Genomic DNA, 15621 nt, shown 5'->3' with positions numbered 1-15621 from the left:
ATATTTGCAGATTACTCTCTAGCACAGTCCAGCATGACATTTTTGAATGTTGTAAAAATACCATGTTACTTGGAAATTGCTAATGATGAGAAGCCTTAGGGGAAAAAGAAGATTTCAGGGTTGGAAGATGTGAGAAGAATTTTGTGGGGATGTGAGACTGAAATAAAGTGCACTTGAAGCTGGACTGGCATGCTGGCAGATCCCCTATTAAAGAGTAGTGCTTAAATTAACCTGGGGGTTGCCCATTGTTTCTGTAGAAATCAATGTTTCCTGGTCTTCAGAAGTAAGCTGCTTTGAAAAGCTGGAAGGTGCAGTATAGTGACAATCCCCGTGCTTTGGATTAAAAGTAGATTTCAGAAGGGTGATAGGCTTTTGTCTTTTCCTAGAAGTCAATGTAATCCTATCGAGGAGTTTTTAATTCTGTGTTGCCATGTCATCCCTCAGAGCCCTGTCGTACTAATCGTCATACAGATACAAAACAAAAAATCAGACCCTGTCCCAGCCACTTGGAGCCCAGAACACGATTTCCTCGGGCTGCCATTTGTGCGCCATCGGTACTCACCACGGAAGCGAGCCGGGGATGTTGCAGCTGTTGGGAACAAACCGCTTCTCGTCACACAGAAATGGAATTCGGACGACGCCTCGGCCAGCCCCTCTCTGCCGTCGTCTCCTGAATCTGCAGCAGAGCAGTTGCAGTCCGTCCGGGTACGTGTAATCCAGCTCCTGACGATCTGAGCACACGGAGCAGCGCTCAGCTGCCGTGGGGGCTCAGGGAAGGCAGAGTGTGCATTGTCATCTTCCTGAACCTACAGACCAATCAAAGTGAGAAGCCACAGGTTGGAAATCACTCGCATATATGCTAAATAAAACTTGCAGATTTATTTAAGAATTATTACTGCTTGTTCTTTTTTGTGCTTCTGTGCTTAGAAAACATCCCTATAAAATCAGTTCAGTTCATCAGTTGAACCTTTGTTTGCAGACCCTCACTGAGCAGAATTTGTTGCAGACTCAGTGCACGCTGCGCTGGAGTGTGAGGAGCTCAGTGCACTGCCGGGAGTGTGAGGAGCTCATGTGTGCTACTTTTTGCTTTAGGACGCTCTAAGGTATTTATTCCTTTTGGGATACATGATGAGAATTCCCAAGAGAGGTAGTTATAAGGTATGATATTGGGAAAAAAGCCTGTGTGGTTGGAATGTTGTTGTTGTCAAAAGTTAATTTTTTCTTAGCCAGTAGTTAGCTTTTTGCTTTATTTTTGTGGTAGCAGTATTTTATTGTTTAAAAAATTGCTTCAAAATAACTTCGGTGGCTGGCCATCGGTACCTTGTTCAGATTTGCCTATTTGCTTGTAGCTAAAAAGTTCACATCTTGTTTATCATTCTATTTAAGAAACTGCTGTCCAGCCAACTAATAACGGAACATCTATCTGTCTGGGACACGGGGAGAGGATTTAGGTAATGTCTTTGTTTCCAGAAAAAAGTTCCAGTGTAGTTTCTAAATAGAGGAGAGGGGGGTGAAGACTCGGGGCTCTGATGCCATTGGGGCACCCCAAGGTCCCCAGGAGAGGAAGCCCCACTGGGGTGCAGGAGCAGGTGTGTTCTCATGTAATCTAGAATAAATTATAAATATAAACATGAAAATTATAATCATGAAAATATTTTTTTAAATAGCTAAATAAAGCAGGTTGTTTTTATTTGTCAATAGGCAGGGTTTTGATTATAAAAATTATAAATACAAACAATATAAATGTAGAAATCTAAGTACAGGAATATATCATAAATAAATACAGATATATATATAAAGTTAGTTGTAGCAGTAGATATGACACATAATATAAATAATAATTTAAATACATTTCTAGAACTTTACATATATTATATATAATTAGTACACTGCATCAAAAGAAACTATAAATATGAATGGGAATATAATTATACTAAGTATAAAAATATTTCAATCTCGTTTAAAAGAAGGTTGTTTTTTGTATTTATTTGGTTAGAGACGGGGTTTTTATTTGGAATAATAGAAGTATTATAGAAGTATAAATCTAAATATAGAAATATACAATCTATAGAGAAAGATATTTGTAAAAACACGAGCGAACGACGCCTCCTTCGGCCGAATGGAACGAGCTCAGCCGAAGCAAGGCGAGACCGGCCGAACCTGACGGCCTCGAGCGAACCGAGGCCAGGCTTGCGAGGCTGCCTGAACGGAGCCGAGCTCAGGCGAACCGAGCCCGCTGCTCTCGTGCGCGCTAATTAGCGCGAGTGCGGTCACCGCCTAATGAGCCCCACTAGGGGCAGAGCCGGGGGATCCAGTCCTCGTGGGAGCTTTTTAGGGCTTGATGTCCCTTTTAGATGTTGCGTTGTCAGTGCGGTCCCCTCAGTCTCAGCGCTGGGGACGACTCCCGTGGTCAGGGCGAGAGGGGCTCCGCATCTCTGCAGGCTCAGCACTTGGCTCCTCACATCCAGACATCACCTTAGTCTCTCAATTCGTAATTGGCTCGTTGTTTTTGGGGTTTTCTCGTTGCATTTCGAGTCGGGGTCCCACAAAGCATTCTGGACTTTGGAGTCACTTTGCATAACCCCCCCCCACCCTCTCAGGTGTCTTCCCTATGTTGTAAGAGAGCACAGCCTCGGGGGAAATGTCCACCGCACACAGCCAGGCTTTTTACTAATACAAAAGAAGAGATAAGCCTCAACGACCCGGTATTACAATAACAAAGCACTAAGTATCCTGGCAGAGACCGACCTGATGGCGTCCCTGCAACTCCGTCTCACAAAAAAAATATTAACTGAATTTTTGTTCATAACATGAGCCTTGAGGTGAGCGTGTATCATTGCCGGCTTGGGATTGAATGAAATGCACTAAGTAAACCAGCGCTGGGGAGGGAGGCAGGGAAAGCCTCTCTTAACGTTTACCAATTCTTCCGTCAAACTCATCACGGCAGGACAGGGTGAAGACTGAAAGCGTAAGAAGATGTGGAGGGAAACAGAGAATCTGACAGGAGCATCGAACGCACAAGTGCACGAATTTCGCTTTTTGCTTGGATGTAAACTCAGAAGTTGTAAGGAATTTGGGAAAGGGACATTTCAGAAGGAGAAGGAGGAGAAGAAGTTGTTGTTACAGTCCTGGCAAAATCTTTTGTTCTAGCTAATAAAAGAAGTTAGTTTAGAAAACAAAAAGAAAAAAAAATGTAGTTTTTCTTTACTTGACTATTATATTCATTGGTGGTATATGGTGTGTTGTTTTATTTCTTGGTATTATTAACTCAGTGTAAGTTGTTTTTTGAGTGAACTAACTTTCTGGATGGGTTGGTTTGTATTTGAGGCAGGATTGATTTCAATAGGTTTCTTTCACAGACTTGTGATAGGTATTACTGGGGTTTTGGCTTTGTTTACTGTATGCATAAACATACAGCTTTGGTTGGGCCAGGTGGGCTGCCGGAGTTTGTGGGTGTGAATTTATTCGATGGCTTTGGTTAAATGCAGTGTTTAATTTTTGACAGGTTTTTCAATGTAGTGGTTTTAAGGTGGTTTTTAGAATTGATTGTATGGTTTGATGTTGTTTATAGTTGCTGTCCGGTAAGGGATGTGGTGTGAGTACTTGAACGTTATGGTTTTGGTTTTCCTAAGTTCCGTTTTCTTTCTGGTTCGATAGGTTTTTTTAGTTTTATTTTTGGTGCCAGGGGTATTCACGTGGTGGGTTTTTATAGGCAATATGTTTTTTAATTTGGGTAGTGATATTTTTTAGTATTTTAACAGTTTAGATTTTTTATTTTTATGCTTTGAATTAGTTTTCTTTTAATTTTAAATTAAGTTTTATAGATTATTGTTTTTTATTTGTGCATTAGCATAAAGGTAGAGCTTTGGGGGCTTCTTTTAGTACTGTTTAGGGTCAGTTGTACAGTTTTGAGTCTAGTGAGTTGGTTTGATTTAATTTTAGTGGGTGTTTGTTTTTCTTAGCAGTTGTGTCATTTTCACGGTGTATTTGAGGTTCTTGGGGTTTTTGAGATACTGGTTTAGGAGGAAGTTTATGATGAGAATGTGCGGAGGTTTTGGGCTAGTTGAAGTGGGATTTAAAATTTATTTTGGGTTAGGTTTATTTGAGTGTTTATGAGGGTTCAATGTTGTGGGATGTTTGTTCCGTTAGTGATAAAAATAGGTTTTGTTTTGATGTGCTGCGATGGGATGAGCGTGTGCTGCGTGCCGGTGCTGACAAAGGTACGGTATTGTTGTGGCTTATTTATATGGTTTAATATAGAGATGAAAATAGAAATAAATATACATTTAAAAAGAAATATAACATTAGAGTGGTAAACATAAATATAGAGAACAGATACATATATAAAACTATAATTCATGGTATGGAATTGTAAGATATTATCATATAGATAAATGATAGTCTATTATATATATGCACAAAGATATATAAATATAGATTGTAAATATAAAAATAGTTAAATATAGTTAAATTGGGGGTTTTATTAGGTTGTAGACCTGTTTTTATTAATAAATCATATAAATAGAAAAAAATAAAAATTCAGATACAAATATATAGGGAAATACAAATATCTATAAATATTGATATTAAATAAATCCAAGTAAAAGAAATATACAATACAGAAATTTTCTATCTATGCTTATATTAGAGGGCATTCTCCCTAAGATATATATAATAGCTATGAATATAATGAATAAAAATTATCAATCTAAATATGATTATAATTTTGAAAGATAAAGTTACTTGTTAAATTTTAAATGTGGTTGAAATAAAGAAGTGTCCTTGGTTTTGATTTGGTTAGAGGCAGGAGTTTTATTTTAAATAATAGAAGTGTTATAGAAATGTGAATCTTAAGATAGAAATAGATAATAAATATATAAAGGGAGATTGCTAAACTATGACTACAAATTGAACTATAAATATAGGTAAGTAATATGAAGAGTTGTAGTATAGAATATAAATAACATGATACGGCAATATAAATTATAAATGGGAATATAAATATAAAAATAGGTAAGTATAGTTTAAAAGAAAGGGAATTTTTTGGCTTTTATTTAAGTAGAGGCAGGGGTTTTATTTTAAATAAGTGTTACAGAAGTAAAAATCTTGACGCAGAAATATATAATCAATGTATAAAAATATGTATAAAAATATATAACTGCTCGCATCAGATGTAATATAGAATATAAATTTATGTACAAATTGAGATTGATAAAGATAAATGTATAAGTAAGCAATATACATTAATGTACATTATAAATGCAAATAGGAATATAAAAATCAGACATAAGGATAAAACCTATTTAAATATTGTTTGAAAGAAAGGGTTGGGGTTTTTTTTATTCTTACTGGGTTAGAGGCAGGGTTTTTATTTTAAATGATATGAATGTAGATATTATTGGTCTATATTTCTCAATATTGAGATATACAATCAAGATATAAATATAGATATAAACACAAAATATAAGTAAATAGAGATAATAGGAAGAGATGTAATGGAGAATACAAATAACAGCATACGTAAGTATACATTTTAAATGTAAATGTGAATATGGACCTGAAAAACAGAATTTTAAAAAATATTGAAATACAGTTGAGAAGAAAGGGTTTTCTTTTTGGCTTTAACGTGGGTGGAGGCAGGGGTTTTATTTTAAATAATGGAAGTGCTACAGAAGTAAAAATCCTCACACAGAAAGATATAATAAATATATAAAGATCTGAATAAAAATACGAAAAAAAATAGAAGTAATAGGAAGAGTTGTAACATAGAATATAAATTTATAAATAAATGGGAAAATAGAAATGCAAAATCGAACACACATCAGTATAGAATTTAAATATAAATGTGGATCTAAATTTGAAAAATATTATTAAAAAAAAAAAATGAAATACAGTTGAAATGAAAGGGGTTTGTATTTGGCATGTATGGGTGGACGCAGGGGTTTTATTTTGAATCCTGCAAGTGTTAGAGAAGTAAAAATCCTAAGAGAAATGTATACTTCCAATGTAAAAATAGGTATATTTCGAGCGGGGCCGAATTGTTCGGTAGAGGCGAAGAGCCGAGTGTGGCCGAACAGAGGCGACTTGAGCCGAAGAGCCGAGTGTGGCCGAAAAGAGCCGAGTTTACCCGAAGAGCCGTGTGTAGCCGAAAACAGCCGAGTTTACACCAAGAGCCGAGGATAGCCGACTGGAATCGATAGCCCGGGGTAGCCGACACTGGCCGCATTTAGACAATGCGCCGAATGTGACCGACTTTAGCCCAAGCGTGCCGAGTTCGGCCGAAGAGCCGAAGCAAGCCGAATTGAGCCGAGTTTCTTGAAACAGAACCGAAGGACGCCGCAGCGCTCTCCCTGCAGGTCTCCGGGGCACACGGCAGGGGGCGCTGTATAAAGTAAGTATAAAATATCAACTATCTATAAGAAGGAATAAAAGCTCTATGTCATGTGCAGCAGTAGAAAATTTCAGGCTCCCAGGGAGTAAATAGTTTTCTTTACATCATTTTCGTTTTGCAGGTTTGTTTTACTGCCAGGTAGTCTGAAAGTTTCTACTGCTGCTTTTTTATTCTAAAGCTAGAAAGGAAAACCAAGATTAGACATACAGGGAAAGAAAGAAAGAAAAGGAAAACAAGAAAATAAGGAAAGGAACTGAAAGGAAGAAAGAAAGAAAGAAGGATAGGAAGGCAGGAAGGAAGGAAGGCAGGCAGGCCAAAGGAAAAAAACGAAGGAGGGCAAGGAGAAAGACAGGGAAAAAAAAAAAAAAAGACGAAAAAAAGAAAAAAAAAGACGAAAAAAAGAAAAAAAAAAAGGATAAAGACTTCGAGATGCGCAAGAAAAAACCCAGAAAAAAACCCCAAGATGGGCAAGAAAAAACGAAGAAAAGAACCCAAGAAATGCCAGAAAAAGTCAAGGAAAAAGGGAGTAAAAGCCCCAAGAAACAAGGCAAGAAAGAGAGGCAATAGAGGCCACAAAAAAGGCAAGAGAAAACCCAAGCAATGCCAGGAAAAGGTACGAAAATGGTTCTGCCAGGTGCGATCAAGGTGAGCGGGTTCAGTCTCAGGTACAGGAGATGAACAAGTGTCAGATTAGCTCGGGGCACTGCTGTGCAATGCAGCCGTGACAGGATTTGTGTTTAAATCTAGTTTAAAAAAATTGGGGATTGTTTGGCTTTTATTGGGGTATAGGCTGGAGATTTCATAAAAGGTATAAAAATAGAAATCCAATTATATCCTATATATCTCGATATCGATAAATATTTAATATACGTAAATATAAGTAAAAGAAATATGTTGTGTAAAAAGAATATATCCATTATTATATAAAAGGTATTCTCTCCAATCTATAAGATATCTATAAATATAATAAATGAAAATTACAAATGTAAATGTGAATAGAATTACGACAAACAAAATAATTTTTAAAATTTTAAGTGTGGTTTAAATAAAGGGGTGTCTGTGGTTTTTCTTTCGTTAGAGGCAGGGGTTTTATTTTAAATAATATAAGTACTATAGAAATCTAAATCGGCATAGAGAAATATATAATAAAAATCTAAAGATGTAATACTAAACTATGAATTTAAAAAGAAATAGAAATAGAAATCTATGTAAGTAACATGAAGAGATGTAATATACAATATAGTAAATATTATACAGTAATATAAATTCTAAATTTAAAAGCGAATATAAATATGACAAATAGATGATGGGGGCTCGGAGCAGCCCAGGTGTGAGTGTGAGGATGATGAGGGGCTCGGAGCAGCCCAGGTGTGTGTGTGAGGATGATGAGGGGCTCGGAGCAGCCCAGGTGTGAGTGTGAGGATGATGAGGGGCTCGGAGCAGCCCAGGTGTGAGCTGTGAGGATGATGAGGGGGTGGCTCTTGCCGGGGCGAGGCGGTTTTAACGGGGGGAGAGTTTGCCTCTGTACATTTTTGCATGGAGCTGCTGAGTGGAGGTGTTTATGGGGCGCTCCCGGCGCTGTCTCACGGAAGGACTGCGACAGCTTCTCCCAGGGTCGGCGGAAACACCCGGATTCGCGCTTGGGTACGTCCAAGCATCGCTTAAAGGAGGTGCCGAGGGACGAATCTTTGTGCCGGGGAGCAGCAGCCGAACAGGTGAGCCCGTGTGCGTTTGGAGCGGGGAATTTTGTCCTTCCCCTTTGCAATTTCATCTTGCCAGTCCCTCCCCGCTTCCCCAGGAGCAGAAATGGAGCTTATGAGGACGAAAGGGATTAAGGAGAAGGAAGCAGCTCCTCTTCTTTTATTGTCTGCGTTTGAACTGAGGGGATCCCTCTTCACATGTGGTTTTAAGGGCGTTGATTGCAGGAAAAGCTGCCTTTTCCAGGCTGTTGGGGGTATCCCGGGGGTGACAGGGAATCCCTGCGTTCTATTTGAAGGGGAACGGGAAAAGTATTCTTGTGGTGTTATGGGTTTGGTTTGAAGGCAGCCACCCCATTTTCAGCACCCTAGGGTTTAAATGGAGGGGGCAGCCGCGGTGTCCCTCCTTTTCAAGGGTTTGAATGGAGGTGGAAATGGCCCTTTGCCATCAGTCGAAGGCTTTCATTTGAGGAGCGCCCCTTCTTTTGTGCTCTCGTAGGGGACGAACGTGAAGGGGAGAGGACACTTCTTTGCCCTTGTTGAAGGGAGGCGAGCCCCGCCTGCGGCGTCAGTTTCGGGCTTCGGTTGCGGGAAGCTGCAGCTGTGGCAGCGTTTGCAGGGCTGCAATGGGGCCGTGCCGCTGCATGGGAGGGCGCTTGTGGTGCCCGCGGCCCGGGCCGGAACGTTGCCGCTCGGGAGCGGCGCTGGCACGGCCCGGGCAGCTGCCGGGGCGCACGGGGGATTTGGCGCGGCCGGGCCGGCCAAGGGCGGCGGTGGCGGAGCCGCGCCGGTGCGAGCCGAGGGGACCCGCGCCGGGCCGGCCAAGGGCGGCAGAGGCGGCGCGGGCGCTGCTGCGGCGGCCCGGGCGGTGCCGGCCGCTCCGGGCGCGGGGCTCGGGCGCCGCCGCCACCCCCGGGCCCGGCGCCGGCCCCGCCGGGCAGGGGCAGCGGGCGCGGCTCTCCGGGCCGGCGCCGGCCCCGCGTGCCGGAGGAGCCGCCGGAGGAGCCGGTCTCCTGGCGGGAGCCGCGCTCCGTCCGGGGCCGGCAGCGAGCGCGGGCTTCGGCTGCTCGCGGTGCTGGGGCGGTGCCGCGGTTCGGAGGCGCTTTTTCGGCATTGATTGCATCGCTGTGTTCGGTTTGCAGCGGGGGTACGCTAAGGGCTACGGGGTTCTTCCTGAGTGCTGCGGTTCTCGGTGCCGGTGGGGATGATAAAGGTTCGTTTCGGATTTGGTTTCATAGTCGGATATGTTTTTTTTGCCGGGGTATTATGTTTAGAAAGGCGCGCAATGGTTTTTACGGGTCGTAGCGCGAAGCAGCGGTTCGGATTTTAATTCTGTTGAGGTGGCTTTTATTGGCGTGAGCGGGTAGTGTTTGTTTCGGTGGGCTTTTGAGGTAGCGTCGTGTCGTTCATAGCAGCGGGTTTTTAATCTCGAGAATTGCATGTGTGTTTATCGTCTTCCAGGGCTTTTATTTATTTGGTTGGTTTGATTGTAGTGTATGTTTTATGGTTGCGGGTAATTTGGGAGACATTGTTTATGGTTACGTTTGTCTTGAGTCTTTGTGTTTGTTTCTAGGTGTTATTTTTATTTTGATAGCTTGAGGCACTATGGGTTTATTCAGTTGGGAATAATATTTTTGTTGCAGATTTAGGCTTATTTGGTTTTTGGGATTATTCTTGTTGGTGGCTTCTTCATTTTCTTTTTTGTTGTTGTTGTCTTTTAATGTCTTTGAGTATTGTTGACCAGGTTTTTATTTTGGGAACATGGGTATTTATATGGTGGGTTTTTAAAGAGTTTTTTACTAGGGTAGTTAATTTCTTAGTTTTTAGCGGTTGAGATGTTTTCCATTTTGTTAATTAGTTCAGTTTTTAAAGTTATTTTTACAGAGGATTGTTTATTCTTTGAGTTAGCGTAGAGGTAGAATTTTGTCGTTTTTTTTTTTTTTTTTTTTTTTTTAGTAACGTTCAGTGTGAGTGGCACTGTCTGGAGTTTAGAAGATTGGTTTGATTTTTCTTTAGTACCTTTTGTAATTTGCTGTGTGTGTTTCTATAGGGTTTTCTTTTCTTTTGGTTCCATTTTTCGGTCGTGATGAGAATTGTTATTGACAAGAGTGTTCTTTGTTTTTTCTCTGACGCTTGTTTGGCTGTTGGAGGTGTCTCGATGTTTTTGGAAGATATTGGTGGGAATTTGATGCTGTTTGTTCTGTCATTTCATTTAGGAATTGGATTTTAAATATACAATTATAACTTCTCACTATATTGAAACAAAAGAAATAGATGTGTAGAAATGGGAATGAGCCAACGTTATTTTTATATATTCGGTCAATTTTTAAAATTTAACATGGAACATAAGTCATTATATGTTACAATTAGTTATTCTAGTTTTTAATAGAGCATTGTGTATGTATACAGATATATGAATAGAGAATATAAATGGAAATACAACCCAAACAAAAAAGCAAATATAGAAATGTATTGCAACTATATACAGATATATGAAAAATTAGTAATAAAGTGTAAATATACAATAACATAAATTGATCCAATATATAATACAAATAATACTGTATATATCTTATTAAAATATATTATAGGAAATGGATATAAAGTAGGTATAAATATAGTACACGGATGTGATATATCTATCATTTGTTGTATATTATGATAAATATAAAGATTAAAAAAAATTAAGGTAGTTTAAAATAATGGATGGTTTTGTTTTTTCTTTGCCAAAGCAGGGATTTTAGTGTAAAAATTACAAATACAAATACTATAAAGGTAGAAATCTAAGTATAGAAATACATCATAAACACATTAAAGATTTATAGAAAAATTAGAAATATAAGGAAAAATAAGGGGTAGCAGCATATATGGTACATAATTTAAAAAATAATTCCCGTATATTTTTGACTAAGATGCATATTATATGTAGTTATGAATATAATGCATCAATATAAACTATAAATATAAATTTGAATATAGTCATACAAACTATAAATATAAAAATATTTCAATATAGTTTAAAAGGAGGGTTTTTTGTATTTATTGAGTTAGAAAGGGATTTTAATTTTAAATAATAAACGTGTTTTAGAAATAGAATTTCAAAAATATAAATATAGAATCGATACATAAAAATATTTATAAAAACACAAAAGATAAATAAATATTATTAGTAGGAATAGACGTAATATAGTATAAGGAATAGACATAATATACTGTACAAATTACATACTGCATCCATGTCCACTATAAATATGCACTTGAATATAAATACGAAAAATAGAAATATCAACTTTATTTAAATATCATTTAAAAGAACGGAGCTTGTTTTGGTCACGTCGGATAAGAGGCAGGTTTTTGGCATTTATGTCAGAGCAGTTTTTGTCTGGGGTCGCGCCTGTTCTTTTTTGCCGCCGTCGCTGCCCGCAGCCCCGAGGCGCGCTGCGCCCCCGTCTGGGGCGGGCGGCAGTGCTGCCTCCTTGTGGGCAGAGCGCGGTACTGCAGCCGTGCGCCGGCAGGCAGGCGAGAGGCCGCCATGCTGGGAGTGGCGTGTCGCGGGTGTCTCGGACTTTTCGTTGACCTTCTCGAGATGGCGGGGAAGTGGAGGACCCCGGTGGGTGTAAGTGAACTGCCTGCATGGAACACCGACGTCATGGCGGCCCCGACGGATTTTTCTGCGGCGTTTGAAGCGTATCCGATACATGCTGTGGGCTCAGCGTCGCCGCGGGCGGGCGTATTTCTGCGGGTTTGTGACAGGCATCTGGGTTAACCTGGCCTGTCTGCGCCGGGGTCCTCTCATGCCCGCTCTCCCGCCCTCAGCGAGCCGAGCCGGGCTGAAGTGTTCCGAAGATCCGAGTGTGGCCGAAAATAACCGAGTTTAGCTTAAGAGACCAGGATAGCCTAGTGTAGCTGACATTAGCCGCGTTAGGACAAAGAGCCGCATGAGGTTAGCCAGTAGCCGGGAGTGGCCTGGTGGCTCCTGAAATTCCACGATAGGCAGGATGGTTCCCAGACCCAAGCTGGCCCCAGTGCCAAGTCGGGCTGACGTGATAGCGCCTCGTGGCTCCTGCAGTGTGCCATCCAGAAGCGGGGCAGGTGAGTTTTGTTTGCCAGGGAAAAGGGCCGTGGTTTGTGGGGGGGGGGCTGTGGCTGGGGGTGGCCGGCTGGCTCCTGAAATTCTTTGGTATGCAGGGTGGTTCCCAGACCCAAGGTGGCACCAGTGCCAAGTCAAAACTTCACTTGTCCTAGTTTAGATTTCTGATGTGGAGGAGCAGAAGTGCCACCTGATATGGAATTTGGTGCTCTCTGTGGAGTGACATCGTGTAAAATTTCTGTCCCAGAAATTCTGTCATGATGGCTCTGCTCCATAAAGAATGACACGGCCTGATTGTCAGCAATTTTTGGTTCTGCAATAGTGTAAAAATGCTAAAATTTGAACACTGCCTATAATTTCAAAAGAAAATATTTTAAAACTTGAAGTGATAGCTAAAATTAGGCCTGAAAGGTAGCAAGAGCAGGTAGCAAGAATATTTCTCCCTGTTTGTAGATATACTATTCATTCAAAAATTTGCTGATGGGGAGATTCTTTCATGTATTTAGTGACCTTTACAGATGTATTCCCCTAGTGTTTTGAGTTGATAGAATCATGGAATAATTCAGGTTGGAAGGGGCTCTAAAGATCACCTCATTCCAAGCCTGCTGCCGTGGGCAGGGACGTGGTTCCATAGAGCAGGTTGCTCTGAGCCCGATGCCAGAGCACCAATGGGCCTGGAACACTTCCAGGGATGGGGCAGCCCCAGCATCTGTGAGCAAGCTGTCCCTGCCCACGGCAGCCAGGTGCCAGAGGAGGAAGAAAGCCCTTCCCACGTGGAGCAGAGGCTGCTGCAGCTTCGCGTAGCCTCGTGTCACCGAGCGTGTGAGACAGAAGAGCCCTTCCCGTGGAGGGGTATCGGCGCTGACGGATCCTTTTTGGGAGAAGCGGAGCAATGGAACGCCAGAGCAGCCTTCAGTTCTTCTGGCAGAGCTGGGAACAGCTTGAAGCAGGAGCAGAGCTGGCCTGGTGCCTGCCAGCTCTGCAGGCAGTGGGGATGGAGAAGCTGCAGTTATCTGTCTGCTTGGCTGAGTCTTTAAAAAGGAGGCACTTTTCTGTAGTTCCTTTTCTATAAGCATTACGTGAAAGTTCCCCCTAGAAGTCCAAAGGCAGCTGTTTTCTTAGCAGGAGGAAGTCAGGAGGAGGCAAAGCGGGCAAAGACATCAGATAAGTCGGGATAAAATTCTTGGCTAACCTGTTTTTTCCCCTTCCTCCAGACAGCCAGTTCTGAAGCACTGAGCAGAGATCTGCCCGGGAGGAAGAGCAGAGCCAATCTCTGAGAGCTGACGCGCGAGCTGTGGTGAGGACAGCTGCTCCCTGCCTGCAGCCTGCCTTGGTGTGGGAGCTGCTGAGCTGCCATTCCTGTGGTGGGAGTGTTTCTCCTCTCATCGAGCCAAGCCAGAGACCTGCTAGGGAAGGAGCAGGTAAGGTTTAAGTACCGAGATCTCCCCAGTAAGAAGTGAGGTGACAAAAGGAAATGGCCTCAAGTTGCAGCAGGGAAGGCTTAGATTGGCTTTGAGGACCAATTTGTTCACTGAAAGGGTGGTCAGGCATAGGAGCAGGCTGCCCAGGGCAGTCCCCATTGCTGGAGACATTTAAAGCATGGCAAGATGTGGTGTTTCGGGACCTGATTGGGGTGGGGGCTTGGCAGTGCTGGGGCTCGATGACCCAGCAGCCGGGCTCGATGACCTTAGAAGGCTTTTGCAGCCTAAAGGACGCTATGGTTCTGGAAAGCCTCGACCCGTGTGGCTCTAACACAGCACCTGGATGCTGACGGAAGGAGGCTGGTGATAGAGCCTGGAGGTCCCTGTCCCACGGGGAGGGAGAGGACAAGGCAGTGTCGCCTGCAGGGAGGGTCTCGTCCCCAGAGGGCAGTCAGCGACTCCATCCCTGCCCGGGGCTCTGGGTGCAGCCTCGGGGTGGACACCTGCCCTCAGGTTTCCCTCTGGGCACCCGGGAAGGGAACCGGGTCCATCCGTGTGGCAGCTCCAGGGCCTGCAGGCTTTGGGGCTTTGCAGCTGTGTGCCTTGTCACAGGGTGGCAGGGACGTGACGCTGCCTGGGCACGCTGCTGGCCTGGGATCCTTGCTGCTTTCCTCCTTATCCCATATGGATTTAGCAGCAATCTTCTTCTATCTTTTCTTTAAAACTGTCCTTGGGAGAGTGCAAAGAGAGGGTAATCAGTTATGTCAAAGCCTACGTATTTTACCTGTTGGCACTTAAGAGAAAAGACAAAAGCCTGCTTGGCATCCTTCTGCCTGGAAGTGATTGTGACCCAGGGAAGTGAGGAAGGGGCTGGCCGAGGTCACTGAGGCTCTGAGATGGAGGTGAGTTTGCATCCCAGTTTATTGGAACGGAGGCTCATCAGAAGTTTCCTCGGCTGTCTAAGGCACAGAGCCCTGGAGCCCAGTAAGCCTGAGCTGCTGCATGCTTGCTGTGAGCCTTGGGGTGAGCGTGCATCGTTGCAGGCTTGGGATGGATTGGAATGTGCTGAGGAAACCGGAGGGAGGGAGGGAGGGAGGGAAATGCTCTGTTAACATGTGCCAATTCTTCTGTCAGACTCATCACGGCAGGACGGCGTGAAGGCTGAAAGCGTAAGAAGATGTGGAGGGAAGCAGAGAATCTGACAGGAGCATCGAACGCGCGAGCGCACGAATTTTGCTTTTTGCTTGGATGTAAACTCAGGAGTTGAAAGGAATTTGGGAGTGAGAAGGGACATTTCAGAAGGTGAAGAAGAAAAAGAAGTTGTTGTTGTTGTTACAGGCCTGGCAAAATCTTTTGTTCTAGCTAATAAAAGAAGTTAGTTTAAATAAAAAAAAGAAAAAAAAAAGTAGTTTTTCTTTACCTGACTATTATATTCATTGGTGGTATATGGTGTGTTGTTTAATTTCTTGGTATGATTAACTCAGTGTAAGTTGTTTTTTGAGTGAACTAACTTTCTGGATGGGTTGGTTTGTATTTGAGACAGGATTGATTTCAATAGGTTTCTTTCATAGACTTGTGATAGGTATTACTGGGGTTTTGGCTTTGTTTACTGTATGCATAAACATACAGCTTTGGTTGGGCCAGGTGGGCTGCCGGAGTTTGTGGGTGTGAATTTATTCGATGGCTTTGGTTAAATGCAGTGTTTAATTTTTGAAAGGTTTTTCAATGTAGTGGTTTTAAGGTGGTTTTTAGAATTGATTGTATGGTTTGATGTTGTTTATAGTTGCTGTCCGGTAAGGGATGTGGTGTGAGTACTTGAACGTTATGGTTTTGGTTTTCCTAAGTTCCGTTTTCTTTCTGGTTGGATAGGTTTTTTTAGTTTTATTTTTGGTGACAGGGGTATTTACATGGTGGGTTTTTATAGGCAATATGTTTTTTAATTTGGGTAGTGATATTTTTTAGTATTTTAACAGTTTAGATTTTTTATTTTTATGCTTTGAATTAGTTTTCTTTTAATTTTAA

The 15621-nt window shown here is 42.3% G+C and overlaps 1 long non-coding RNA gene across 1 annotated transcript; it reads left to right on the top strand.

Moving 5' to 3' along the window:
• Positions 1-11589: 11589 nt before the first annotated feature.
• LOC141728382 (uncharacterized) lies at positions 11590-15007 on the top strand. Its single transcript, XR_012579305.1, has 3 exons — positions 11590-12180; positions 13393-13599; positions 14734-15007. It is a non-coding gene; the product is annotated as an uncharacterized LOC141728382 (long non-coding RNA).
• The last annotated feature ends 614 nt before the right edge of the window (positions 15008-15621 follow it).

Source organism: Zonotrichia albicollis, chromosome 3, assembly GCF_047830755.1.
Source record: "Zonotrichia albicollis isolate bZonAlb1 chromosome 3, bZonAlb1.hap1, whole genome shotgun sequence".
Classification (NCBI taxonomy): Eukaryota; Metazoa; Chordata; class Aves; order Passeriformes; family Passerellidae; genus Zonotrichia; species Zonotrichia albicollis.
The sequence above is the reverse complement of the archived record's forward strand: the minus strand, read 5'-3'. Positions and strand labels throughout refer to the sequence as shown.